Source organism: Podarcis erhardii, assembly GCF_964252035.2.
Source record: "Podarcis erhardii genome assembly, chromosome: 11".
NCBI classification, from domain to species: Eukaryota; Metazoa; Chordata; class Lepidosauria; order Squamata; family Lacertidae; genus Podarcis; species Podarcis erhardii.
Window position 1 is genome coordinate 18,349,012 of NC_138501.1, and position 26,601 is coordinate 18,375,612.

Below are 26,601 nucleotides of genomic sequence, written 5' to 3' on the forward strand. Positions count from 1 at the left end.
GGTTCCCATATCTATCCACCTATATATTTTAACACAGGCAATGTTTTTTTTTCTTTGCCAAGATAAAGTTCGAGGAAGAAGGAATATGGGTACAACGTTGAGGTAGATCCCCAAGTGTTTGTTTTTAAACACACGCATACGCTTTCCATATTGGAAAATCTAAAACCTCCTTATTGTGGTTAAGTCCAAAATGGTCAGATAAAAATACAGACAAGAGGTTGCTTTGGTCTGAAGTCCTGCCCCCATTATTGATTAGAGTGCAGCTGTTGTCAATGAGGACATTAGCGCGTTTGTGTGGGTGAAAGATTCTGGAAGTAGGTTGAAATCCTCTTTTTTAAAAAAAAAAAAAAAAAAAAAACTTATTCTAGGCTCGTTCCAAAAGATTATTCTTAAATTGTGAGCAGAGTTCCTTTTGCGCACGCCTTCCGCTGGCAACGCTTTGTTGCAGTGGGAAAATCATCCCCGGTATCGCCGTTTGAATAAGGAGGACTTAACACATCCCTTTAAAGTTTAAACTTTTCAATTTTAAAAAAATCGATGAACAAATCCTTTCTCGCAGCTCGTCTCTGGTAGTGTTTCTTCGCAGGCTTTCTTCCTCTTCTTCCTTTTCAAACAAATCTCTTTTTTTATTTAATTAGGCAGAAGAAACTTTCTCCATGTTCCCGGGTTTCCCATCAGAATCCCCATCAGTTACATCGAATGTATGCACAGAAGAGAGCGCGGAATAAAGGGAGGGCTCCCGATTTCTCTTTTTCTGTGGGTGTGTTGGCACTTTGCCCGCACCCACCCACCTACCCACCCTTCCCCCATGTCCTCCTCACCCCCCCAATCCCCCCCCCCATTCATGGGCTGGCTGTTTGAGAAGTGGGCGAAGGTGGATGTCATGCTCGGGGCAGTCCGTTTCCGCGGAATCCAGCCCGGGATTTGACTCCACCTCCAGCCAAGCTGCTTCCCAGTGACAGAAGAGTTGGGACGGAGACTCGCAGTGGGAAGAGAGGCAGGGCGCGGGGAGATCGGGAGAGAAAGAGAGCGCGAGAGAGGCTGCTGCGAAGTCCTCCCCAAACACACACTTCAATGACCAGGCGAGCTGGGGCGAAGCGCGCTCTCCTGCCGGGGCACAAGCAGCTCTGCCTGCCGACGAGGAGTTCCCCCCAAGGCGCCTCGCCCGCCGGGAGCACTTTTTCGGAGGGGCAGCGCAAGACCCTGAAAGGACTTCTCCTCTCCCACGACCCGTCGGAAGGGGACTTACTGGAGTGGCAGCGCGAGTGGCCTCGGGAAGAGGAGTAACCGGAGCTCTTTGATTTCCCCCTCCCCACACCCAACCCTTTCCCCCTTTCCCCCCACCCTCCGTGGAGATGGACACATCGCAGCCCCCAAAGTCGAAATACTGAATCTTTCCCCCCCACCACCACCCAAAACCTCCACACGCCGCCGCCCCACGCGCGCACACATACACACACGCCCCGCTCCCCCTAGGACGCACGCCGGTAATAATGACAAAGGATTGCAAAGGCGAGAGTGGATCGAGTTTCGCGGAGCGATCCCCTTAAATGGATTACTAAATGGGACACTCCATCAGCTAGTCCTGTCCTCGTAAGCCTCCCAGATACATGCACCGACGAGGTACGTGAACTCCTTTTTCCTCTCTCTTCTCTCCCCCCCCCCCCCATCGCCATGCACTGCGCTGCTGCTTCTCTGCGCTCCGGGATATGCACGAGGGCATTGTTCCGGGTTGCGTTTGCAAGCGCGGCGAGCTTGCAGCGCCAGGTCCTGCAGGACAGCAGAAGGATGGTGAAGCGGCGGCGGCGGCGGCTGCAGAGCCAGGAGGAGGCGAGGACTGCTCGGGCACGCTCCATGCCGGAGCCACTTTCTCGCCCCTGACCCGGGTCCGTGTTAGTGTGTGTGTGCACGCGCGCCGTGCAGTTTCCCGGGGAGGGGAGAACGCCTGGTTTCTCTTGCCCTGCTCTTAATCTTGCACGGACTGGGCGCGTTTGTTTTGTTGCAAAAGCGCGCCGCCGGCGCCCTCCCTCCGCCCCGCGCCCTCGCTTTCGCGGCTCGGGGACACTTTGCCCGGGAGCTGCCCGCTTGCTTGGCCGCCGCGGGGAGGGGCGGCTGCCAGGCTGTGAAGCCGCGCCACACACACACACACACACACACACCCGCACCCGCACGCACCCCGCCTCGGTGGCAGGCAGGGCAGCCGCGCCGCTCCGAGCCCGGCTTTCCCCCGTCGCTCCGCACGAGGCTTCCTTGGGGGGCGAGCAGGATGGGCGTGGAGTCTTTGTTTCGGAGACAATGTGACGGCGGAGGAGAAGCGGCGGGGGGCAGGTGGGCTGGCGAAGCCGTCGGGAAACTTGGGGCTGAGGGAGAGGCGGACCCCCTGTCGTCCCCCGCCACCCCCGAGCTCGCCTTCCCCTGCCGGGGCCAACGCCTCTCCTCCTCCGCCCTCGGCGCAGTGACCGGTGCCCACCCTGGTCCCTTGGGGGGGGGGAGCAGCGTGTGTGACGGCGCCGCCCGTCTCCGGCTTTGTTTGCGAGATTGGGGCCGGGGCTTGGCGCGGGCGGGCGGGCGGGCGGAGGGCTGCTGCTGCTGCTCCTCTCTCTTCCCCCTGTTGCACCCCGCGCTTGAGGGGAGGGGCAGCTGTCGAGTCGGTTTCTCTCTGGAGAACTGACGGGAGAAAGCGAAGTCGGAGAGGCGTTTGGTGTCTATGGGGAGAGCGGAGCCTCTTCGGAGCCGCGCAGGGCAAGGTTCCTGTCGCCGCTGCTCCCTTTTTTCTGAGGGGGGAAAAGAGGAGCAGGGGTGGCGCGCTCGCGGGTCACTCTCTCTCCCCTCAAGTCCCTCCTGCAGCCTCCGAGGAAGGGAGGAGTTGATAATGGGGCTCCTTCCCTTTCTCTTGCCGCTTGGGTGTGTGCAGGCAACTCCTGGGGGGCCGAGGTACCTTTGCTCCCTCCCCCAAATAAAATATCTGAGGTGGCCGCCGCCTCCCCAAGTTGATGGGCATCGCCATGCAAACATGTCTTGTGATCAATTATGCGGGGGCGAGGCTAAACTGCTACCCCCCCCCCATATTTTATTTAAGTTGGCACCCGTGTGGTTTTCTGTGTGCGCACCTCCTTCACCCCCTTATGGGTGTCCCTTGACCACCGAAAGCATGGGAGATGTCTCTGGACCTAGAAGTGGAGAGGACAATGGGGTTTACACGACACCTTCGACGAGAACTTAGGAAGGTTTAGCTGAAGGTTGCTGGCCCTTTGCTCCGGGCAAAAGAGGGGAGAGGACGCTCCCGTGTGATCCTGCACAGGTAATAATGCACATCGCCTGAGGGGGAATGCTAGGGAAAGAGAAAGGGAAGCGCTAGAGAAAGGGCCAGGCAACGTGGCCCCTTGGGAAACAGAACTCCTTGTGCTGTTAAGTCCTTTGTATATTATCATATTGGGAGACCGACCTGTCCCTGAGGCACTGGGGTGACATGTTAAAAAGTTGTTGTGATACATATTGTGAAGCCATGGGCATTTGTGTGCATACCCCCCTCTGCCTCGCCAGCAGCGATTCATTTGAGCCAGGGCTCACCAGGAATTAGCCGACGAACCCTTTTTCAATGCATTACTTTCTGTAATAGTGAAGGGGTGTGCCTTTGAGCATGTGCAGAGTGCCTTTCCCTCGCCACTTTAATAACCACAGCCAGCTCTCCTATTTGGGGTTAAGGGAATAGGACTTTGGGGGCAGACAGTAGTACAGTTTCTATGCAGCCCCCCCCCCCCGACCAAGTACCTCTTATTTTATAAACTATCGCTGCCCCCCAAACCTCACATTTCAGTTGTTCTCCCCTAACTTCCCTTTGACACTAGGGAATGGTGTGAACGTGGAAAGTCCTTTGGCAGAAATTTTTGTTCCCTCAAAACTGCTGACTGGATGAAGATAGTGTCCAAAGACTGGAAAAGGAAGGAGTTAATGGGAGTTCTCACTCACTGGGGAAGGAGGTGCAGCTCATGGGAAGCTGCTAGGCCCCCTCCCAGCACTGCCCAGACTCCTTTGGAATAAAAATAATAAAGAGGTCAGTGGGAGATTCTCTCTGCCTTACCACCAACCACCTTAAGCCAGCCCAGCAGCTGAAGGGAGAGCAGAGGCTGTTGGCTGGTGCTGGTGGTGTGTTAGCTGTTAAGGTGTGCTGGCTACATGAGCCTGGAAAGCTCTGGGCTGAGAGTAATGTGTATTAAGTGCTCTGGCTGTGAATTTGCATGAGTGAAAGTGGGAAGCCTACAAATCCCCATGTGTTGTTTTCCCTGCCTGCTGGTCTGTTGGAGAAGTGGAGCAGAACTGAGGCAGCTCAGGGGAGTTGCGGGGGGGGGGGGGGGGGGGAGAGGCGGCTGGGAACTGCTGGCTGCTGGCTTGGTTTCCCTGGAGCATCATTCGGCAGAACAGCTCACAGCAATCTAGGCAAAGGGTTCTGGATCCAGACCTGGGGAAATCCAGTTTGGGTATTGTCAGGTTCCAGGAACTGTTGCTGGAACAAGTTTCAAGGTTTTCTTAGAGAAGGGGGGCGGGGACTTGTAGAGATGATGGCTGGTTCACACAGTGTTTTGTTTTGCAGAAGTTTCATGGAAAGAGAAGTGAAAATCCACTTGGTTGTGGTGACTGAAAAGCCGAGTTCAAGGCTGAATGTAAAAATAAATAAATCACAATCTCTCTTGAGTTTTCATTCAGTTTTAGCAAAGTGAAAAATGGAGTGCTGTGGTTTATGGATATAGTTATCTGGGACCAGTGAATTTCTGTAACGGGCTTCATTGTGCAATGATTATTGTATCTTAGCATTTGTGTTCCTAAACCCTGTATGCATATTTTTGTATATCTGCTCCCATTTTTGTGAAGGAAACTATTCTTTCCCCAGCAGTGGGTTCTTATAAATATAATTGAAAACCTGTAGATTTAAGATTGTTCAAATAGGAAACAATCAGTTTGGTTTGTTTGTGATGGGAATATTTTGTCATCCACAACACAATGGAAGTTAAATCATCATGAATGCATCAAGCAATTTCTATTAAACCAAAGTTACCAACACACATCATAATTCAGAACCAAGGTTAATTATTAACCTAACATTAAATAAAAGTGGCAGAATTCTGTCTCCAACTATTGTTCTTTTATATTCTACTATTTTTGTGAAAGACAATGTTGTTTTTGTATTGTGACTTTTGTTTTAAAAAGCAGACAAACCAGTTGGGACTCTTGGAATGTCACTTTTTTGGTCTTGATTCTGCCATCCTTGTTTCCTGGACTTACTGCTTTTCTAGGAATATATTTCCGTAGGGTAGAGGGAGGTGCTTTAAGAAAGCTTGCAGGATGGCTCTGTTGATACCTAGAAATATTACTTTCCAAAACCCCAGAGAGTTTGTAGTTTTTTCTGCTTTAATTAACTGCTCCACAGAGCATATCCTATCCTATCCATGTGTACTCTGAAGAAAGATCTACTGAGTTCAGTGGGACTCCCAGACTGCAATTCTAAAAACACTTACCATGGAAGCAAGTCCCATGGAAATCAATAAGGTTTACTTATGAGTAGATATGCATAGGATTGCATTGTGTCTCTTCACATTGTTTAGTGAAAAAGTGGAGACAAGGGAAGAACTAGGCTCTTTAGACCTTTATTTTTAAGTACCAACTGCATATATTGTTCAGTGCATGAGATGACTGGGACTTTTCTTTAAGTGAAAGTACACTGCCAATATATTTCTCTACGTGATATAATTTCTCATGGTATTGGCACGATCCCATTTAAACACTGATAGTTTATAAAACTTAATCTGGATCTTCCGGACAACTATATATAGGCCTTCGTCCTTTCTTACTTGGGAAAATCTACTGACTTTAATAAGAGCTTAACATAAGGAGGAACTGAAAACTGGTACATGCTGTCTGCAAATGCTGAAACACTGTATAGAGGGGAGAGGAGTGGCTGCAGGGAATAGAATAGATAGGAGATAGTTGGTTTGTTCATTTGCTTTGTACAAAAAGTCAAAGATGATCTGAACCATGAGTAAAAAGAATCCAATTTTCACATATGTTCCCCATACTTTCCATTAGTTAACATCATAGTGCTTATTTTTCTGATAATTAAAGAGACCTACTTCATGTGCTAAACCAAGCTTCCTTAAAGGGAAAGTAACTGGGCACTCAAATGGATAAAGGACACTTCTACTTAACATCCCCAGCTATTTCATGGTAACAAAAGTAGATGCTAGAGCCATAGCCCTTTTCCACAGGTTGTAATTTGAGGAGTGAAGCTAGTGCAGCTGGAGTCTGGAAAAAAGGGCAGCAGGGGTTAAGGGCAAGGAACTGCTTTCATTGATAAAAAAGAGAGCAAATTAATGATCTGTGATAAATCCAAAATAGAACTGTGCTCGTTAAAAGGAAGTCGGCAGTTGTAAACTTGTTTGTGTGCTTGTTTGGTAAAGGAAAAGGAGAGATTTGTCACCTCCACAAGAGCAAGAAGAACTAAACATAAATGCATATGAAAGGCGCTCACATGGCTTAAGGCAATAAAGGCATAAAAGGATTAAATTGACCTCACCTAACAAATGCGTTGCATCTTTGCCTATTTGCAGGAATACATTGCTGTGCTATCTAGAGGAATGTCCGGTGTGTTCTGTAGAAATCTATCACTCATTAACCTGACAGGTTACAGACCAAGAGCAGTTAGACACTGGGATTTCAAGTGCACTCGCCAACATTTTAAATTCTTGAGGCGGATTATATGCTGTTAGAGGGAGGAGAACATGGCATAGGAACAAAAGTGGTGCCTTTATTACCTCTTTTTCTATATGACATAATTCAATATCTCAAAGACCAAAACAGATGGGATTATTCAACAAAGTTAATTTGGTTGAAATAACACAAAATCTGCACAATTTAGGGCTTCAATAAATGCATTCATATACAGTCTTACCTTGGATCTCAAACGCCTTGACTCCCAAACAATCGAGACCCGGAAATGAGTATTCTGTTTTTTTAACGTTCTTTTGGAAGCCAAACGTCTGACGGGGTTTCTGTGGCTTCTGATTGGCTACAGGAGCGTCCTGCGGCCAATAATAAGCTGTGCTTTGGTTTTCAAACGTTTTGGAAGTCGAATTAAATTCCAGAACAGATTCCATTCTACTTCCAAGGTAGAAACAATGGGGAACCTGTTGCCTTTCAGATAACTTGCATCATCCTTGACTGTAGGCAGGTCCAGCAACACCAGGAGGACCATAGGTTCCTCATCCCTGACATATGTTGAGTCAGAGAATGCTGATATTTAATGGATCATATCATGGAGGAAAAACTGACAACTCGTTGTACATTCTGAGTATTCCAACCCCAATGCAATCCTGGTAAAAGTAACCACATAGTTAATTAAAACCAACCAGGCATGAGTAAAACATGTTAAGTAACCTATTGGATATGATCTCAGCCAAAGAAGGACTTCTAATATAAATGCCCTTCTCTGTGGAGTGGACGACTTCACAATTATTTGCAGCTCGGGACATAGTTTCCGCCTCATCACCTGGCTAGGGAAACGTAACTTTTGCTGTTCGTGGCACTAATGTAATTCAGGAAATTGGTAGCCTTTTCAGAACATAGAACGTAACTTTTTCTGTAGCTGAAAAACACCTTAAGAAGAGGGAATGACAAAGGCTCAATTTGTGGGTGTCTACATACTCATGTAATTATTTAGTCAAGTCTACACTGACAAGACTTGTCATTGTCATTGGTGAGATTGATGCTCAACCCAGAGCATTGATTACAGAAGATCTCGCCCAACTCTTAATTTGACTCTTTTCTCCAGACTTTACATCTGCATCTTCTTCCAAGTGGTTTCCAGTGTTTCCTCCATCCCAGAGAAGCAAGCCAGAAGCTAGTATTTCTTCTGTAATGTCTTAATTGGTGGTCGTGAAGTGCCTCTGGTAATTAACTAAGTACATTTCAAAGCATCACAGTTAGATGGGTAAGAGATATACAGCGATCAGGTCACCTGACAGAGAGGATGCTGCTGTCTGTGGGTTGGCAGCTGCTGTTTTCACTCCACGGTCGCAATAGGACAGTAGCAACAGGAATCCGGTTTGTAAGCCTAGAACTTGTAGCTGCCTGGATTCTGTCTTTAATATGTTTTTATTCCAATGTGTTTTCAACGCCTTGCTTTCAACACTTTTACCAGTTCTCAGCTGGTACCATTTTCCATATCCATCCTGAAACCTCAACTTGGCAGGTTCTAAAATAGTGACCCATGTGCCTTGCCTTTTTGTGTGTGCAGTTAAATGCCACAAAGCAAATGTGGTGTTGATTGTGTCAATGAGCCCTTTCCCAAAGCAATTTGCAACTAAACTTGCAATCCCAAGCACAATTATGAGAGAGCAAGTTTTAATTACCTTATCTCCTGTGAAGTTGTGCTTGTGCAGAACATCCCTGCTATCTTCTCTCCCCATATGCCCCCCAACTGCTGCTGGGATTCACCCAAGCCTCTGCAGCAAATTCTGGGGGGTGGTAGGAGAATAATCCATTCTTGGAGAATAATCCATTCTTAAGGAAATCAGCCCTGAGTGCTCACTGGAAGGACAGATCCTGAAGCTGAGGATCCAGTACTTTGGCCACCTCATGAGAAGACTCGACTCCCTGGAAAAGACCCTGATGTTGGGAAAGATGGAGGGCACAAGGAGAAGGGGACGACAGAGGATGAGATGGTTGGACAGTGTTCTCGAAGCTGCTAACAACATGAGTTTGACCAAACTCTGGGAGGCGTGCTCTGGTCCATTAGGTCACGAAGAGTCAGACACGACTAAACAACAACAGCAACAAAGGAGAAGAAGAGTAGGATAGTGCCATTGTGTGAACTTAAGTTATTCTGAGAGCACAATGACTTTGTTGGATGCAAACCCATGAGACTTCTGAGCAATTGTACTTAAGATAGCACTTGACTGGTCACTGCCCATAATCATAAACATTTGGTTTGAATATTGCACCTAAATATGCTATTAGCCTGTCTCCCCTAGCCTCAGACTAAGGTTTTGAACTGAGGAGTTGCATGGCCAGTGGCTTACATCATGACTACTGCAGACTCGCCCATTTGGTACTGACTAAGCTCAGCAGTGTGTGGCATTTGTGGATTTCTAATGGCTTCCATTGCCTGGTAAGCAATGGACTATTGCATCTTTGTGGACAAGCATGGGATAAAAAAAAACAACGGCATTGTCGGTAGCTAAGAAAGTTCATGTGTTGTGAACTCACCTTGGGGCACTAGAGAAGATTCTAATCACATTGGTAGTGCTCAGAGTTGGCTTTATGCAAACTTTTCACAGGCTGGCTATTTGATGTCAATTCGGTTAGCATAACTAAATTTGCTCAGCTGATAGGTCAACTTAATGCTTCATAAAATAAGCTAAAATAACTGGCTTTAAGAAGAGTTAGTACAGTCAATTTCAGAGGGACTAACTTGGCTTAAATCCAAGAACTTTGGCAGCTTGTGCTGAAAGATAGGTCATGAGTACTTAATTACTTGATCAGGAATTTGTCCTGAACCATGAATTAACACCTCTACTTTTATTATGGTTAGGCCAGTCTTGAGGTGAGAAAATGAGACAAATTTATGGAATCTTGAATTAGAATTTCCAGTAGTTTTGTTTTGGTTTTTAATCTATTTGCATAGAGTTACATGTAGTTATCCAGTGGAATCCTGCCCAACTTTTGTGAGTTACTAAATTTAACTCCTTAACTACAATGATACCCTCTTCTGAATTACCTATAGTGCACAGTGGTACCTTGGTTTACAACCATAATCTGTTCCAGAGGTCTGGTTGTAAACCAAAACAGGTTGTAACCCAAGACGTGCTTTCGCCAATGGGGCCTCAAAAAAAAAAAAGGGTTGTAATCCAAAAAAAGGGACATGCACTTCCAGGTTTGACGTGGTTGTAATCCAGAACGGTTGCAAACCAAGGTACCACTGTACTAGATGAATCCTAGTATGCTGCTATTTTATTTATATCCCCCCTTGAAGCCAAAGTTGACACCCAAAGCAAACATTTGTTACAGTCACAGAGCTATAGTATGAACCCGATAGATTGGCGCCTGCACTGCATGGGACATAGCCTCATGATTTGAGTACTTACCAATTTTTTGAATGCCAATGAGAATAGTAACATAGCAGTCAAGGAAAAGCATTTTCCCTTCCATCTAGTTTTCTGCAGGGTTTTTGTTTTGTAGGAAGAAGCAAGCATTCAGGAACTCCCACCATTGAAGTAGTAACAGACCAGAGTTAGATTTTCCACCTCAATTAAACCAAGCTATTAAACAGTGGTTCTAAGGTTCCGAAACCTGCTGTGGGAAACTAAAAATTACATTGGTGGAATTAAACATTTTAAATATTTAGGCTGCCAGAGAATAGCTTATTTTAAATAAATATATATAGAAACTGTTTACTATTCATGACAGTTAAGAAGCATAAGGGACGCAGGTGGCGCTGTGGGTAAAAGCCTCAATGCCTAGGGCTTGCCGATCGAAAGGTCGGCGGTTCGAATCCCTGCGGCGGAGTGCGCTCCCCTCGTTCGGTCCCAGCGCCTGCCAACCTAGCAGTTCGAAAGCACCCCCGGGTGCAAGTAGATAAATAGGGACCGCTTACTAGCGGGAAGGTAAACGGCGTTTCCGTGTGCGGCTCTGGCTCGCCAGAGCAGCGATGTCACGCTGGCCACGTGACCCGGAAGTGTCTCCGGACAGCGCTGGCCCCCGGCCTCTTGAGTGAGATGGGTGCACCAACCCCAGTCGGTGGACAAATGCCGGCTCCCTCGGCCTATAGAGCGAGATGAGCGTGCAACCCCAGAGTCGGTCATGACTGGACCTAATGGTCAGGATTCCCTTTACCCTTAAAGTTTAATCAACTCTTATGTTAAGCATATTGGGATGCTGCCATATGGAATCATGGTATGTTATTTTGTTTCTAAATGTTACCAACTCCACATAAGTATTTGTTCAGTGTATAAAAAGACTGCAAGTTCCTTTTTGTCTGAATGGGCTTTTCGAAATAAAATCCCAAAGTGTATCTGTAGAGACTGAAGCATGGATGGAAAATGATAAGCCAGCTATTAACAGAACTGTCAGTTGCTGCATCTCAAGAGGGAAGACATATGGTAACTCACTACGTTCAGTACTGACCTTTCCCTTTAAAAGTATTTTTTTTAATAATAGCAATTACTATATACAGTGTTTTAGTGCAGATACTTGGAATTCACTGTGAATATATTGGTCCTCACAATTCTATTCTGTAGCTACCAAGCAAAACATGTCCAGAAAGGAATCAGGCATACTGTGTTGAAATCTGTGGTATTTTTATTTTTGCCTACATGCTAGACTGCAGGATGAAACTGTTGGCAAAAGTTGTTGGGGGGGGGGCGGGGAAATACTCCATTACGCCTATGGATTCTATATCCAGCTGCCTTCAATGGAAACCAAATACTCATGGCAGCAGTCGCAAATGGATGATTTTATGACATGGAATTCAGCCATAGTCTGGGCGCAGCGTATAAAAGCTAGACATTTTCCTGGAGTGGGATTGTGATTGCCATATTGATTATGCACTTTCCCCTCCCAGTATTTATACCATGTGCTTTTCGTCAATATTGCTTAGCCACAAAAACCTCACAAGAATCTTTCAGTAATTAAAAGGAGAGCATCCTTATGCAGCTAGTGAAAGTGAAGGTCTTGTTTCTGACTCTAGCAAAATCTACATCTTAACTCCAGGAAACTTGACTACATGGTGTTTCTGGACTCAAAAGTTTCTGGTAAAATAGCAGATAATCTCTTTTAAGTAGCCAACTGTGTTTCATTATAGAGGATTTCTCTCTCTCTCTCTCTCTCTCTTTCTCTCTCTCTCCACTTGCATGGGATACATATTTTCAGGAAAACAGGAAGCAGATAATTTGCTGCATTTTATGAGTTTTTTAATAAAACGAAAACCATTGATACCTGTCAACATCTTCTGTTTAGTGCCAGTGTGACATGGTTCTGTGCTAATTCCTTTCCCATTCTTGAGTTATGGCCTAGCTTGACACTGTCCTTGGCCTCTTCATCTATTAATCATGGAAGCTGCTTTCTTATTCGGTTGCCATAGTTTCAGTGCCTCAGATAGTGTTGGGGTGCCTTGGGAAAGGCTTGAGATATACTAGGACTTGCAAGCCTTGCAGTTATTCTGGCACTTGCATAGCTCTGAAAGAACAGAAAACAGCTCCAACATAATTTCAACATAAGAGGAAACTTCTGGGTGTGTCTCTCTGGACCTTGTTATGTGCACACCCAGCTGATATTTTCTCCAGGATTTTCTTCTTCCCGGGGAAAAAAAAACACCCAAGAACTTGCAGTTCAGAGACTAATGGCTGCTTTTATCTACTGCAAGGAAAGGAAAGGGTTTTCTGTTGATAAATGGTTGAGAAAATTAGGGCATTTGGCAATACAGGTAATTTTTTTGGTTCTTAGCTGCACATGGCATGATGTTATGTTTTTGATAAAGCCATTTTTTGTACTTGCCATTCTCAAGCTGGTATTAACTTTTATTTAATTGTGATTGCAAGCTGATGAACTTTTGTGTCTGAAAACTAGCTATTTCATGTGTTGAGCTTGAAATAAAGGAAAACTGAAGTTTGGTTATCCAAAGAACCATAGCCATTTCATGTTGATTAGAAACATTGCCTCTTCATCCATCCATCCACCCTTTTCAGTGTTTTTGCTCTCAAGTTTTACACTTATATGTTTCTAAATGCAGAGTTATGTCTTCCTTGGATAATATATACATGCGAGAACAACGACTAGCTTCTCAGAAAAATGCTAATCAACATGAGGGACTAAAACACAAGGCAGTCATCCCTGAACTTAGAGCAAGAAGCAGATTTTCTTGACACAAATTTCAGTAGAAGTCAAATCACACTGGACAGTAGCAATTCCATGAGTTTCTACACATAGCCGACCCAGTCATGTAGAAAGCAAGGTGGCGAGATCCAATTCTGGCAGCAAAAGGGATGCTGTCCCTCTTCTCCTTCCATACATAGCTTGCCTCTCTGCAGAGCCTCCCTTTGAACACATTGCTCCTCAGCAAGGTCCCAGTATCAGAAGTGAACTTGGCAGGATTAAAAGTGCTGGTGGAGTGAGGAGTTGTGTGGAGGTAAGTAGCAGGTCCAGGGAGGGTATATTGTCATGCTCATTTTATTGTTAAAATTGGACCCCCACACAACTCCATAGGCTTGTCTTACTTCACCTTGATTACACCATAATCATAGAATTGTAGAGTTGGAAGGGACCCCAAGGGTCATTGAGTGCAGCCCCCTGCAATACAGGACTCTTTTGCCCAACATGGGGCTTCAACTCACAACCCTGAGATTTAGAGTCTCTTCCTCTACTGCAGACATAGGCAAACTATGGCCCTCCAGATGTTTGGGACTACAATTCCCTCCATCCCTAGCTAACAGGACCAGTGGTCAGGGATGATGGGAATTGTAGTCCCAAACATCTGGAGGGCCATAGTTTGCCTATGCCTGCTCTACCGACTAAGCTAATAAAACATTCACAGTGCAGTCCTATGAGCGCCTTCTCTGAAGGAAGCTCCATTGAGTTCAATGAAACTTGCTTCCAAGCAAGCGTCCATAAGATTGTGGGTTAAATTTTAATATCGTGAAGGGTGGTGCTTGTACTGCATCCTTTTACATATGATTTTTCAAAAATATTGTAGAGCTGGAGAAGTTGTGGTGGACCTGCTCTTCTCTTTGGAGTGTTAGCATAAGCAGGTTCCGGTTTAGGGTAGTCACCCAGATGCAAAAGAGGACAGGGCACCTGTAGAGAGACAGTGGTTTAGTGGTTAGAGTGTCAGATTGGGCCGTGAAGCTCTCTGGGTGACCTTGAGCCAGTCATTACCTCCCAGCCTAGCCTACCTCACATGGTTGTTGTGCGGATTAAATGAGAAGCGGGAGAAGCATGTGCACTTACCTTGAGCTCCTTGGGAAAAAAGATGGGATATCAATGCAATGCAATGTAATAAAAAGAGTTGAATAGAAGAGGCGATTTCGACATGTATAGCTTCAGCAGGCTACATCTGAAATTTTCACACAACGGTGTAGAAAGTGGAAGAGTCCTGTCTTCTTTTTCACCTGCCCCTCCAGTTCACTGTGGCATTGTAATTGACTTCCCCCCAGAGACAAATCCATTCATTTATTTTTAAAAACCATTTGTTGGCCACCTTTCCCAGCATTCAGAGTGCCATACTATAACAAAACAAATTCAACAAATGAGCAAGCAAACCGAAATCAGCAGTACAGTGGTACCTCAGGTTACATACGCTTCAGGTTACAGACTCCACTAACCCAGAAATAATGCCTCAGGTTAGGAACTTTGCTTCAGGATGAGAACAGAAATTGTGCTCCGGCAGTGCGGCAGCAGCGGGAGGCCCCATTAGCTAAAGTGGTGCTTCAGGTTAAGAACAGTTTCAGGTTAAGAAGGGACCTCCAGAACAAATTAAATACTTAACCCGAGGTACCACTGTATTAATAAAGACAAGCCAACTGAATCAGAGGTCAAATGGAATAAATGCTTTTTTTGCACCACCACCAAGACCAATAGAGAAGGGGGATTTGGGCTCTTGGGGCAGGGGGTCCAGAGGTGCTTGATGTATGAGCTGCTTCTCATCAGGACCGTTCTCACATTCCATGGAGTTGAGCTTTGAAGCACCGTCTGAGAGGATGTTCTAAGCTAGTACAGGAGGAATATAAGGAAAGATTCCCTCTCTGAAACATGTGGGACCCAGCTATGAACTTTTCCAGCAGCTTCAATAAGATTAATTTGATAAATTTTAAGAAGCATTTAATGTTCAAGAAAATAACATCGAAAAAAACAGTTAAGCAAACCATTTTAGTTAAAGCTATGCCAGAGGATCATGTGCTGCTTGTAAGTTTGTCAGATGTGGAACCTGTCTGAAGACATAGTGACATTTGAAATTATAAATAAGCTACTTTTCATTCAGGGATGAATATCAGAACTTCAAGCATGTCATTTCAGCAGCAGCCTGAATAACACGCTTTTGCAGACGTATCAGCTATTGCCTCCTCTGAAGTAGTTTCTGATTGAGGTTTCATAACATGAAATAGATAAGTGTTTATATGATGCTAGATGCGTCAAGTTTCTGGGGATCAGGAGCTCTAGTTGTAAACCTTTGCTCTTGTGATGGCACAGGGGTTTGGAAATGAAATATAGTGTTGCACGCCACCCAATCTCCAAGCGGTTCCAGGCACTTTTCTGGGGTTTGTGTGTCTTTAGGATATGTGCTTTATTTATGCAGGTATACAACCTGAGCCCATGATGGAGGGGTTCACAGCATTAACACCTAAAAAGGGCCTTGTTTCTCCCATAGCCACAGCCTTGGATTCATACAGAAGTCAAATATTGCTCTCAGACGTTGCTCTGACTCCAGCTTGCTACTTTCCTTCTAACTCACATCGCTGCAACTCTAAGGCTTTGACCTTCTAACCATATCTCAGTTGAGGGAGGGGTTACACCCATTTATTGTTTCAAACCCTTTTCTTTGTTCTATTCATGGCCCATCACCCAGGCAATCACCTCAACACCAAACGCTAACCTGGCTTATATTTTAACACCTGTTAGATCCAGGGATTAGAAAAATCTTGCATGCAGCCTACTTCCCCCTGCTCCAACTCATAACAACCACATATTTTTTCCTAAGCGCATCACAATGAGATTCTGGAATCATTTCTCACTAAGTAAAGAGCATGTCAGTTAATCTATATAATCTTGCGATGGCTCAGTTGTTTGACAGTGACAGTAGATGTCCTGAGCACAGTACAATACTCATTTGGGTGGAAGCTGGTTTGTTTCAAAGGAAAAGTGATACTAGGGAAGGCATATCATAGATCCAAGGGATGCAGGTGGCGCTGTGGGTTAAACCACAGAGCCTAGGACTTGCCGATCAGAAGGTCGGTGGTTCGAATCCCCACGACGGGGTGAGCTCCTGTTGCTCGGTCCCTGCTCCTGCCGACCTAGCAGTTCGAAAGCATGTCAAAGTGCAAGTAGATAAATAGGTATCACTCCGGCGGGAAGGTAAACGGCGTTTCCGTGCGCTGCTCTGGTTTGCCAGAAGCAGCTTAGTCATGCTGGCCACATGACCCGGAAGCTGTACACCGGCTCCCTCGGCCAATAAAGCGAGATGAGCGCCGCAACCCCAGAGTTGGTCACAACTGGACCTAATGGTCAGGGGTCCCATTACCTTTTATCATAGATCCAAGGCTGAAAAGTTATCTTAAACAAATTCATTTGTGTTCACAGAAGTTGTTCTGGATTAGTCAAGTTAGATAGGGACACAACCAAGCTCTTTTAAGAAAGTTCACATCTCTTGTATAAAAGGTAGTGCATGATGTTGGGTATTAACATTTATGTTTCACCTGGTGTTTCCCAGTTATGATTTATCTGCAAAAGACTGCTCCAAGTAGATGAAGGACTTGATTATATTACTACCAAAAAATGGAGATCCAAGACTATTTTATTTTTTAAAAAATTCAGTTTAAAATCTTTTAAAAATGACGCTTTTAGGCACATCCATTGGGCATTCTGTGGTATGGTTGCTCTAGAGTGTAGCGCAAAGTAAGCACAGGCGGCAACCATTTTGCATGGGGGTTCTGTTCCTGGCCCCCATGTGCATTGTTGGAGTGTGCATAAGCCTGCTCCATTCTGCCCTCTTCTGGCTCCCAAACGACCCGTGTATCAATTGGATGCATGGCAAATGGTCTCTGTCTGTATTGCATAGCAATCGTATGTATGATATTAGCAAATCATGTATTTTTTGTTAGTATTATTTGGTGACTTTGGCTCATACTACAACATGTAATCTAGATTTTGGGCTGGGGGGTGGAACTGTGATGCCTTGGACACATAGCTGTCAACTTACAGATTTGAAAATAAGGGATCAGCAGCCAAAATAAGGGATTTTCCGGGCACAGGTATGTTTGACTTCTGAGCCCCTCCGAGCCAAAGGCAGAAAGCCCAGCCAGCAGCCAAACGAAGCCTCAAGCGGTGGTTCCCACAGCACAACAAAGGGGATGCAGCAAGGAAAACCACCCTCACCTCTCCACTGGGAAGCACTAAGCAAAGGCGAGTCCCCAGGCAATGCAGCCGGGCACAAGGCATGCAAGCTCCACCCCCCCGTTGTTCTTAGACTCCTTATTGGGTGAGCAGCCAAGCAACAAAGTTGGAGCCTCCCTCCTCTCTGGCCAGCAGGGAGGGAGGGAGAGGAGCTGCTTCCTTTGAAACCCGAGAAATTTAAGGGACATCATCAATAAGGGACAGCAGCAGGACACGGCGCTGGGATAAGGGAGTTTCCTGCCAAATAAGGGACGGTTGACAGCTATGCTTGGACAGCATAAAGTTTCTGAACCCTTTCTAGTTCTTTAAGATGCTGTTGAACTTAGGCCTCCAGGTCTGCAAGGCAAGCAAGGTCTGTCAAGTCCTTGGCTCAACCTCACAATCTTCTTTCTGGCCACAACATATTTGCATATGTAAATTTATTTAAATATTTACACACTGTTAGATTTTCCACCATCTAGCATTTAGGCTGGCCTGAGATTAAACTGTTGTGTAAGCTCGATCCCGGTTGAATCATTGTAAAATCAGTCATTTGGGACATATAGCATATGTTGTACGTTGTACATTATGATGGGATGAGATTATGGCCAGGATCAACAAGACAAAGCCAGAAGAAAGTGTCACAGTTAATTGTTTCATGTGCAGACGTAGTTGGAACCTGTCAAAAGAAGATTCTACTTTGGCTAACTTCCAGTATAGAACTATTCTACAGGTTGAATTAAAGACTTCAGACATGTCCACATGCATCCCTATGGTACACAGAGTTAAGGATTTTAAGTGTATTCCTTTTCAGGAATGAATTTGTTTTTTATTTGCCTATTTTGAGTATATATAGATACGATCTCAGGTGAGGACTGTACCATTTCACCTATGTTTAAATTGGCCCTGTACCTCTCTTGTAAGTGTGCACAAAATTTAATGAACTTTTCAGAGGTATTTTATTTTGCAGAGCAACCTTATCATGTATATTTATTCAGAAATATACTTCCTGGAAAATAATATTGCAGTTTGGGGATGTTATTATCTAACTGTCTCAGTATTTGATTCACTCCGCTTTCCATTTGTTCTTCAAAACATTACTTACTTGAAATGCATTTCATATCACTTGAAGAACAGATTTCTTAATAAATGTGCAATGTATCATATTAAAACCATTTTTACATTAGGATTTTTAAAGATGATGATCATGTATCTTAAATAAAGCTCTGGTTGTATTCAGCTCACTGGTGGTGTAGTAGAATAATTTGTACTTATTAATTATAAATGGTGAGCTTTTGCAGTTCAGACTTATTGATCTTTAACCATCTTAATGAGAAATTACCTAAATTAAATTGATTTAATATTCGCGGTAATGTGTTCTAGGAAAGTGATAATGTAACATAACTCCAGAACTGTATCCCATCGAGCAAAAATGGCCTTTCATGCAAATAAATTCTTACTGTATTTTTTCAGGCAGGGATTCGAATAAAGCGAGAAAATAAATCTAGTTCTTAGAACAGCAATAAAAAGATACAATATTTTTGGTGTATCTCTTTGGGTCTAGGTCTGAGCTAGAGAAATGGGAAATCTACAAATTACTGTGGGTTGGATCTATTCTAGACTAACAGAGCAATCCAAACCACCCCATTTTCTACCTGACCCAAGAGTATGTTTGGATTAGATGGATCATAGAATCATAGAATCATAGAGTTGGAAGAGACCACAAGGGCCATCGAGTCCAACCCCCTGCCAAGCAGGAAACACCATCAGAGCACTCCTGACATATGGTTGTCAAGCCTCTGCTTAAAGACCTCCAAAGAAGGAGACTCCACCATACTCCTTGGCAGCAAATTCCACTGTCGAACAGCTCTTACTGTCAGGAAGTTCTTCCTAATGTTTAGGTGGAATCTTCTTTCTTGTAGTTTGGAACCATTGCTCCGTGTCCGCTTCTCTGGAGCAGCAGAAAACAACCTTTCTCCCTCCTCTATGTGACATCCTTTTATATATTTGAACATGGCTATCATATCACCCCTTAACCTCCTCTTCTCCAGGCTAAACATGCCCAGCTCCCTTAGCCGTTCCTCATAAGGCATCGTTTCCAGGCCTTTGACCATTTTGGTTGCCCTCCTCTGGAAAGAGGATGCGCTCCTCTTTCCAGCTCATCCACTTTCCCACCAGCCATGACTGAGCTCCCTCTTCCATGCACACCAAATGTGTGGGCAGGAACCATTGGAAAGCCCCAAAAATGATGTGTTCTGAGGGTGGGGAGCAAGTAGGGCTGAGATGGTCCAACTCCTTTCACATAATGACACCAGGCACAATTTTGGGCCTGTTGCTATGCCTTTGGAGCGAACTGTCCTGCCCACTTTCTGCAGCAGACGACATGAGCACAGTAGGGCTATGGATGTGGCGGTGGCTTTGCCGCTCTGCCAAACCATGCTAGCAGGAGGGGGTAGTTTGGGTTGTTGAAGTGAGAATGGCAAAAACACACCTAAGAAGCTTAGATCATATACAGTGGTGCCCCGCAAGACGGAAAACCCGCTAGACAAAAGGGTTTTCCGTTTTGGAGGTGCTTCGCAAAACAAATTTCCTATGGGCTTGCTTCGCAAGACGAAAATGTCTTGCGAGTTCCTGCGGGGGTTTTTTCCCTTCCCCCCCCTTTTGCTAAGCCGCTTATCTGCTTATCCGATAAGCCGCTAATTGCGCTAATAACGCTAATCCGCTAAGCCGTCAATGGGCTTGCTTCGCAAGACGAAAAAACCGCTAGACGAAGAGACTCGCGGAACGGATTCTTTTCGTCTTGCGAGGCACCACTGTATATAACAAACACCCTTCTTTGGAAATTAAACCTATGTCCAGACTTTTAACATTCAAAAACTTTACTTGCAGAAACATAATATTTATAGTCACACACTTCTCCAAGCATGGTAGTACAATCTCTTCTAGCTTCCAAACAACTGTATTTTCTTTTCTTTCCAGAGCTCAGCACTCCGTAATCTCTATCTCAGTTAGGCCATGCCTTTCAGCTCCTGTAACATATTTCCACTTTTGCCTTCTCCTGAAGCTTTGTTCTTTCTTTCAGAATGCAGTAGAAGCATTCAACTTAGCAGTGTTCACTGTGGATTCTAAAACACAGTCATCTTGCACCACATAAAATGCAGTCCCTCCTTAACTAGATACCTCACACGAGACCAACGTTAGCCGATCGCCTGAGAACTACTAGAGAACTCTCTAGAATTCAGTTACCAACCAATCCAATTTAAATACATAGTAATGCATACAAGCATTTACAAGTTCAGTGAATAAAATTACCATACTTAACGGTTGTGGCTTTCCTTAGTTAATCATAAGTCTAATCGGTTTCAGTGGGAACTAAGTTCAACTAACTTAGCCTGGATTCACCCCTGTGTTCCCAAACTGTTTGCCAAGGTAAGATGAGTGTGGGGTGTGGAGGGGATAGTTATAGGCAATAATTGGTGGGCAAGAGAAGGAATTCTTTATATTTTTGGCACCTGCTGATTTGCACCCTTAAACTGTCTCCATGGGCTAATTTTGAGCCCAGATGGGGGGAAATATTAAAAATTGTAAGGGTGAAATAGCATGCTGGGGAAAAGGCTATGCATCTCTTCCTGATTTCAGTCTCCTCTGCAGATATCTCTCTCCTGTCACTATATTTGTGTTACCAGGTAAGTTCATGATTTGACGCTACATGTTTGTCTCAGAATATGCAGTTCTGTCCAAGACTAGCATTAAAATTCCATCAGGTTTTTTCTTCCCCAAAGCAAGGACTGTTGCACAAGTTGTTTTAAAAGCTGTTCTGGCAGTGGGAAAAGCTGTTGCATAAGCCATTGCAGTCATTTTATTATCTTCAAGGTGTTTCCTTTTTGTTTTGATGAAGGGGAAGTTGAGCATGTTTGGCTGCGTAACTTTTACATCCTTAGAGGAAACATGTGATACAAGGTGTTGTCTTCTTCACCTTTCACCTTGCTCTCAACATAAAGCCCAGACATATTGCCAGAACATTTCCTTTCCCATGATCACGTTGTTCTTTGGTAAAAAGGGGAGTTCCAAAATCCATCATTAAACAACCTGAAGGTTTTCTGAAGATCGAATGGGATAATTCGCAGATAACTTGGATAACTCTCTTGGATCTGGCAACTTTGTGAAGGGAACAGGAAGTTCAAATCCTTTCAGCTTCCTCTTTCTCCCATGCAGAACTTTACTCCCACGTGAAACCTTCTACTTCTCAGATAGAACTTTAACAGCTCCCCTGCCTGGGAAACACAAAATACTTTCAATGTCACAGCAACCCGAACAAGTTTGGAAAATACAGAAAGGCAGATGACCAGGAAGCCACATAATCACATCTAAGACTTAGGCTGTACACAAACATAGTTTTATTTTAGAATCGAGAGAGACTGAGTACTTGCTCTTTCTACCTAATCCACACACAATCTAGACCTACTGCGTATTTTTTTGCCCCTGAAAAATACATATTGAGATACTGCATTACCGCACAGTGTGTCCATTTGAAAACAGATGGAAGTTATCCCAGCAGTTGTGGGGGTGTACTCACACCTGCTCACTGATGTTGTGGGTGGGCATATTCCAAGATCACAATCTCCATTTCCCCCTTCATTACATGTGGAGGGCAGAAAAGCCACAGATAACCGAATCAGGGGGAGGGTTTTCAAACAGCAGGATCTAGAACCTATCTAGACTGAAAGCAAAACTTTCATTTTTTTGCCCTGCAAATGAATTAGTGTGTGCACAGCCTTTGTTGTTGCACTTGTTCTTCTGATCTTGCACCTATGTTTTTGACAGACAAAAAGTCAGAGTTTGTTCATCACTTTTATCTTCTTGCCAGGAAAAGCTTCATTTCTACTTTCCTATGTGCCCAGCAGCTGTTTAGGGAAGTTTTTAATGTTTGATGTTTTACTGTGCATTACATTTGAATGTGTTGGAAGCAGCCCAGAGTGGCTGGGGCAACCCAGTCAGATGGGCAACATATAAATTTATTATTATTATTATTATTATTATTATTATTATTATTATTATTGAAGAAGAGAGTCCTGTTGAAGTTGCAAGTCCATGATATGTTTAGTCTAGAAAAGCAAATGGATTTGTTTAGTTTAAAGCTTCAACCATATAGCTGAGACAAGTTTTGCGCATAAAAGGTATTTAGCCCTTTAATAATAAGACTGCATTCTCAGACTCGGAGAGTATTACTTCATCTTTAGCAAGCGCTTCAAATTTGTTACTGCCATATATTTTTGCAATAGATATTTTTATCCATTCTCGTATGAGTGAAGTGCTGAAGGTGACATCACTTGCGAAAATATAAATAGCACCTCGCCCAAGTGTTGTTTGTGCTAGAGAAATTGCAATACTTCAAGCTGGCTCCTTATTGTGTGTGACATGGCACTGAAAATTGATGCGGGTTTTATACTGAGACAGTGATGGACAGTGTGGCATTTATAAGGAGCCTTGATATCAGCTACACAGATAAAATGCATGCTGTAATGTAATTGCTATGGCAGCTATTTGCTGGAGCTCCTCCTGCCCTATCAGCCTGCCCAGACACTACAGTCAGCAGCATAGAGTGGGGGTGCCATTGTGCCACCAGCAAACATAGCTCATGTGGTGACATGGGGCAGGGCCTTTTTTGTTGTGGCGCCTTAGCTGTGGAACTTCACTAGCCACCCAGACGTGTGGATAATGAAATCTTTATTGGCCAAGTAGAAACCTATCTGTACATCTGGCCCTTTTAAATGTGTTGTGGGAGGGGGGTTATTGGTTTGTTGTTGTTCTTATTTTTACTATGTATTTTGCAGGTTTTATATTGTAACTTTTTTTGTGAACTGCCCTGAGATCTGTGGATGAAGGGTGGTACGCACATTGAAGAAATAAAAATAATAGTGAAAAAATAAATTCGGGGGAAATTACCAGAGAGAGGATCTTAGCCTTTCCTTATTTTACGCTTCTCTGTTTTACTATGGTTGTGTTTAAATTGTTGTCCGTGCTGTGAGATGCATTTATATTATGTTGGAAACCGTTCAGTGATAGGCTGCATGATGAAGGGAAGCGAATAGAATTTCTAAAAAGATAAATATTATTAAGGGGCCTGTGACACGCAGAACGGCGAGATGCTGTGAGTTGCTGTGCTGGTTTAGCAGGACTTGAGACTGGTCACAAGGGTCGTGGTCTTGCTGGAAGTTGTAGCTCTGTGAAGGCTAAACTGCAGTTACCAGAATTCGGGGTGTGTGCTTTAAATGTATAGAAGTTGTGCCCCCATGTGTAATTTCAAGTGCTAGCAAAAGTGACTCATTTTGGTATGTGTGAACTTGAGTAGATACTTCTGTAAAGGTAAAGATAAAGAGACCCCTGACCATTAGGTCCAGTTGTGGCCGACTCTGGGGTTGCGGCGCTCATCTCGCTTTATTGGCCGAGGGAGCCGGCGTACAGCTTCCAGGTCATGTGGCCAGCATGACTAAGCCGCTTCTGGTGAACCAGAGCAGCACACGGAAACGCCATTTACCTTCCCGCTGGAGCGGTACCTATTTATCTACTTGCACTTTGATGTGATTTTGAACTGCTAGGTTGGCAGGAGCTGGGACCGAGCAACGGGAGCTCACCCCGCTGCAGGAATTCAAACTGCCGACCTTCTGATCGGCAAGTTCTAGGCTCTGTGGTTTAACACACAGTGCCACTGTAGCTTTAATAATTACATGGGGAGAGGGATGAGTTCTCTGCTCTTATTAGTATCCCCCCCCCAAGTTGGTTGAGGCAATCACAATCTACAATACAAATTGTACAATTCAATACAATATTGTATTGTATTGTACAATACAATAAGATACAAAGATTTCTGCTTTACATTGCAATCCTGTATCCACTTAGCTGGGAGTAAGCCCCATTTAATTCAGTGGGTTTTGCTTCTGAGTAAACATGTATAGAATGGCATGCTTGAGATTTAAAAATATATTTTTATAGTGGGCTTCTGGAATTTTGTTCAGGGAGCATTGTTCCATAAAAGGACATGCAAATAAGCATCTTAATGTATCTGCATAAATGCCTCAGATTCTATAGCATCATGTCCAGTTTTTTCATAAAACTTCCTTTATATCTTACGTTCCCCCCCCCCCCATTTTTCCTTTCTTTCTCTAGTCTGCCCTCTCGTGATAATTGGTCTCATTGCAACTACTCTTACCAGCCAGCTGTTTAGTGAAGCAGCTGAAATAAGGAAACTGCTAAAAAGTGGGGCTTTTGCAATATGTAATTATGATGTTTATAATATTGAAAACACTTTACAGTTTTTTGAGCAAAATGTTAGGCTATGCATGTGTTCACATGCACAAAATAGAAGCTTTTATTACCTATTATAACTTTCACGGGATTCTCTCACAATAACACTACTGTAATAGTAATACTGCACAGAATATTTTAAAATACTATTTCTTCTGTAATTCTAACGAAAGACAGAAGATTAAATTCAGTCAAATTCAAAATAGTTTCCCATCAAAGAATGATAGCAAGAGAAAGCTTGCACAGCCTTCAAATAACAATGCTTTTGCTGGATTTAATGGTGAAAGTATCTTCTCTAGCATCCTGAACAGTTTATGGGGGGCAGAGGGAACCCAATTTTCCCTCTTACTCAAATGTGCTGTAGCTTTCAAGGCCGGAAGAAATAAAAAAATCACTTGTAACCAGCATTCAAAATTTGCCAGGCACATTTTGCACCTGGCTATCAACAACTTGCAACCAAGTGAAGATGCCAGGATAGCACTTGATGTCTCCATCACCTAGAAATGCATGCCTGGGGATCTTTGGATCCTGAATGTTTTCACACACTAGAAACACTTCCTGTAGAATTCTATCCATTATATTTAATCTGCGCAATCAGAATGAATTTCAGGAACCAATACGACTTTCAAGCCGTCTGGCCCCAAAATGGCAGCTAGGTATTCCATTCTGGCGACTGTAACTCTGGTTTAAGGAGCTGTTTGGTGCCTAGCTTAAATACCCAAGTTTCTAACATTACATGTAACTGTTATCAGGTGAAAATGGAGCACCATGCATGTGTGAAATTGCTGACTTCCTTGTAGTCTCCAGTGCAATCCCAAGATCGTTATTTATTTCATGAAATTTATACGCCACTTGATTGTAACACCCACCCCCCAAAAAAGGGGGGGCAGCAAAGCAGTTTCTGTCAGTTGACGACTGCTGGCCAATCAACAACCACATTAATTTGCATTAAAATTTCTTGGACTTCATCCAGTTTACTGCTGCATTAAGGCAGTGGTCCAAGGTTTGCACAGCCCCTCCTGATTCAGATGCTGAGGAGGAAGAGAGCTGCGTGTCATCAGCGTACAGAAGGAACTGTGCTCCAAAACGCCTAATGACTGCTTTCAGTGGCTTCATGTTAAATAGCGTTGGGAGCAGAATACTGCCCTGTGCAACTCCATAGCACAGGTGCTGGGAGGACAAAGAGCATTCCACCCACATGTTCTTAGGTCTCAGCTGCACAGCTAGGACCAGAACGTTTGTAGTATAGTGCCTCCAATACCACACAGTCAGTTCAGGAAGATATCATGGTTAATGGTGTCAAACGCCACTGAGAGATCAGGTAAGAGTAACAGGATTGTGTTCTCATCCCTCTTTCAGCAAAGGCCCTCCATCCATCATGTTGGCCAAGGTTGATTCAGTTCCAAAACCACCCAGTGGATTAAAGAGATAATCTGTGTCATCCAGGAACACTTGTTCCTGGAATTGTTTTTGATTGTATGCTATATGGAACTGTTTTTACACTTTTCTCATTTTATGGTTGTAGTTGCTAAATTTGTTTTCTAATAGCATATTTTATTGTTTCAACCCACTCTGGGACCTTATGGTAAAGGTCAGATAAGAAATGTAATAAAGAAATAAATAATGCTGGTGGATAATTGAAATCATCATTTGACAACTGCTAATTAGGAAAAGCTACTCTTGTGCAGGTCAGTGGAAAGAACTGTATTTGGAACTCAACAAGAGAGAGACAAGTTAAAATCTCTGTTTGGCTCAGTGACCGTGGACTGATCTTCTTTTCAACCTAGCCAGCCTCATAGGGTTAGTTATGAAAACAAACAAGAGGAAAATTATAAAACATTTTGTGAAAATTACCTATGGAAAATAATCTTGAAGCATTTTCTGGTTATGCTTACTGGGGGTTTTTTGTGAGAAACTCTACTGATATTGGAAGATTATTTGCAGATGTTTCTTTAAACTGTTGTGTGCTTGGGGCAGCTTTGCAATAAAGGATGGTATCACAGTTATGCCAACCCTACGAGCGCTTTTATTGTGCCCCAGAGCAAATACATATATTTGGATCTGTTTCTGAAAATCGGGCTAGTTTCTTCACTCTGTCCTTCTACCTGCCTGGAAACCAGACTTTCCAGTCAAGCAGTTCATTTGTTTACATCTGAAAGATGTGTT

At 44.0% G+C, this 26,601-nt stretch overlaps 1 protein-coding gene across 6 annotated transcripts in view; it reads left to right on the forward strand.

Annotated features, from left to right (window-relative positions):
- Positions 1–878: 878 nt before the first annotated feature.
- The window catches only part of SEMA6A (semaphorin 6A), a 183,300-nt gene continuing 157,577 nt past the window's right edge, over positions 879–26,601 (forward strand). For 5 of the 6 annotated variants that reach the window (XM_081880351.1, XM_081880354.1, XM_081880355.1 and 2 more), the window contains exon 1: positions 879–1,623. The gene's annotated coding sequence lies outside the window, so the exon portion shown is untranslated. The remainder of the gene's footprint in view (positions 1,624–26,601) is intronic. The other variant, XM_081880352.1, reaches the window with a different exon arrangement.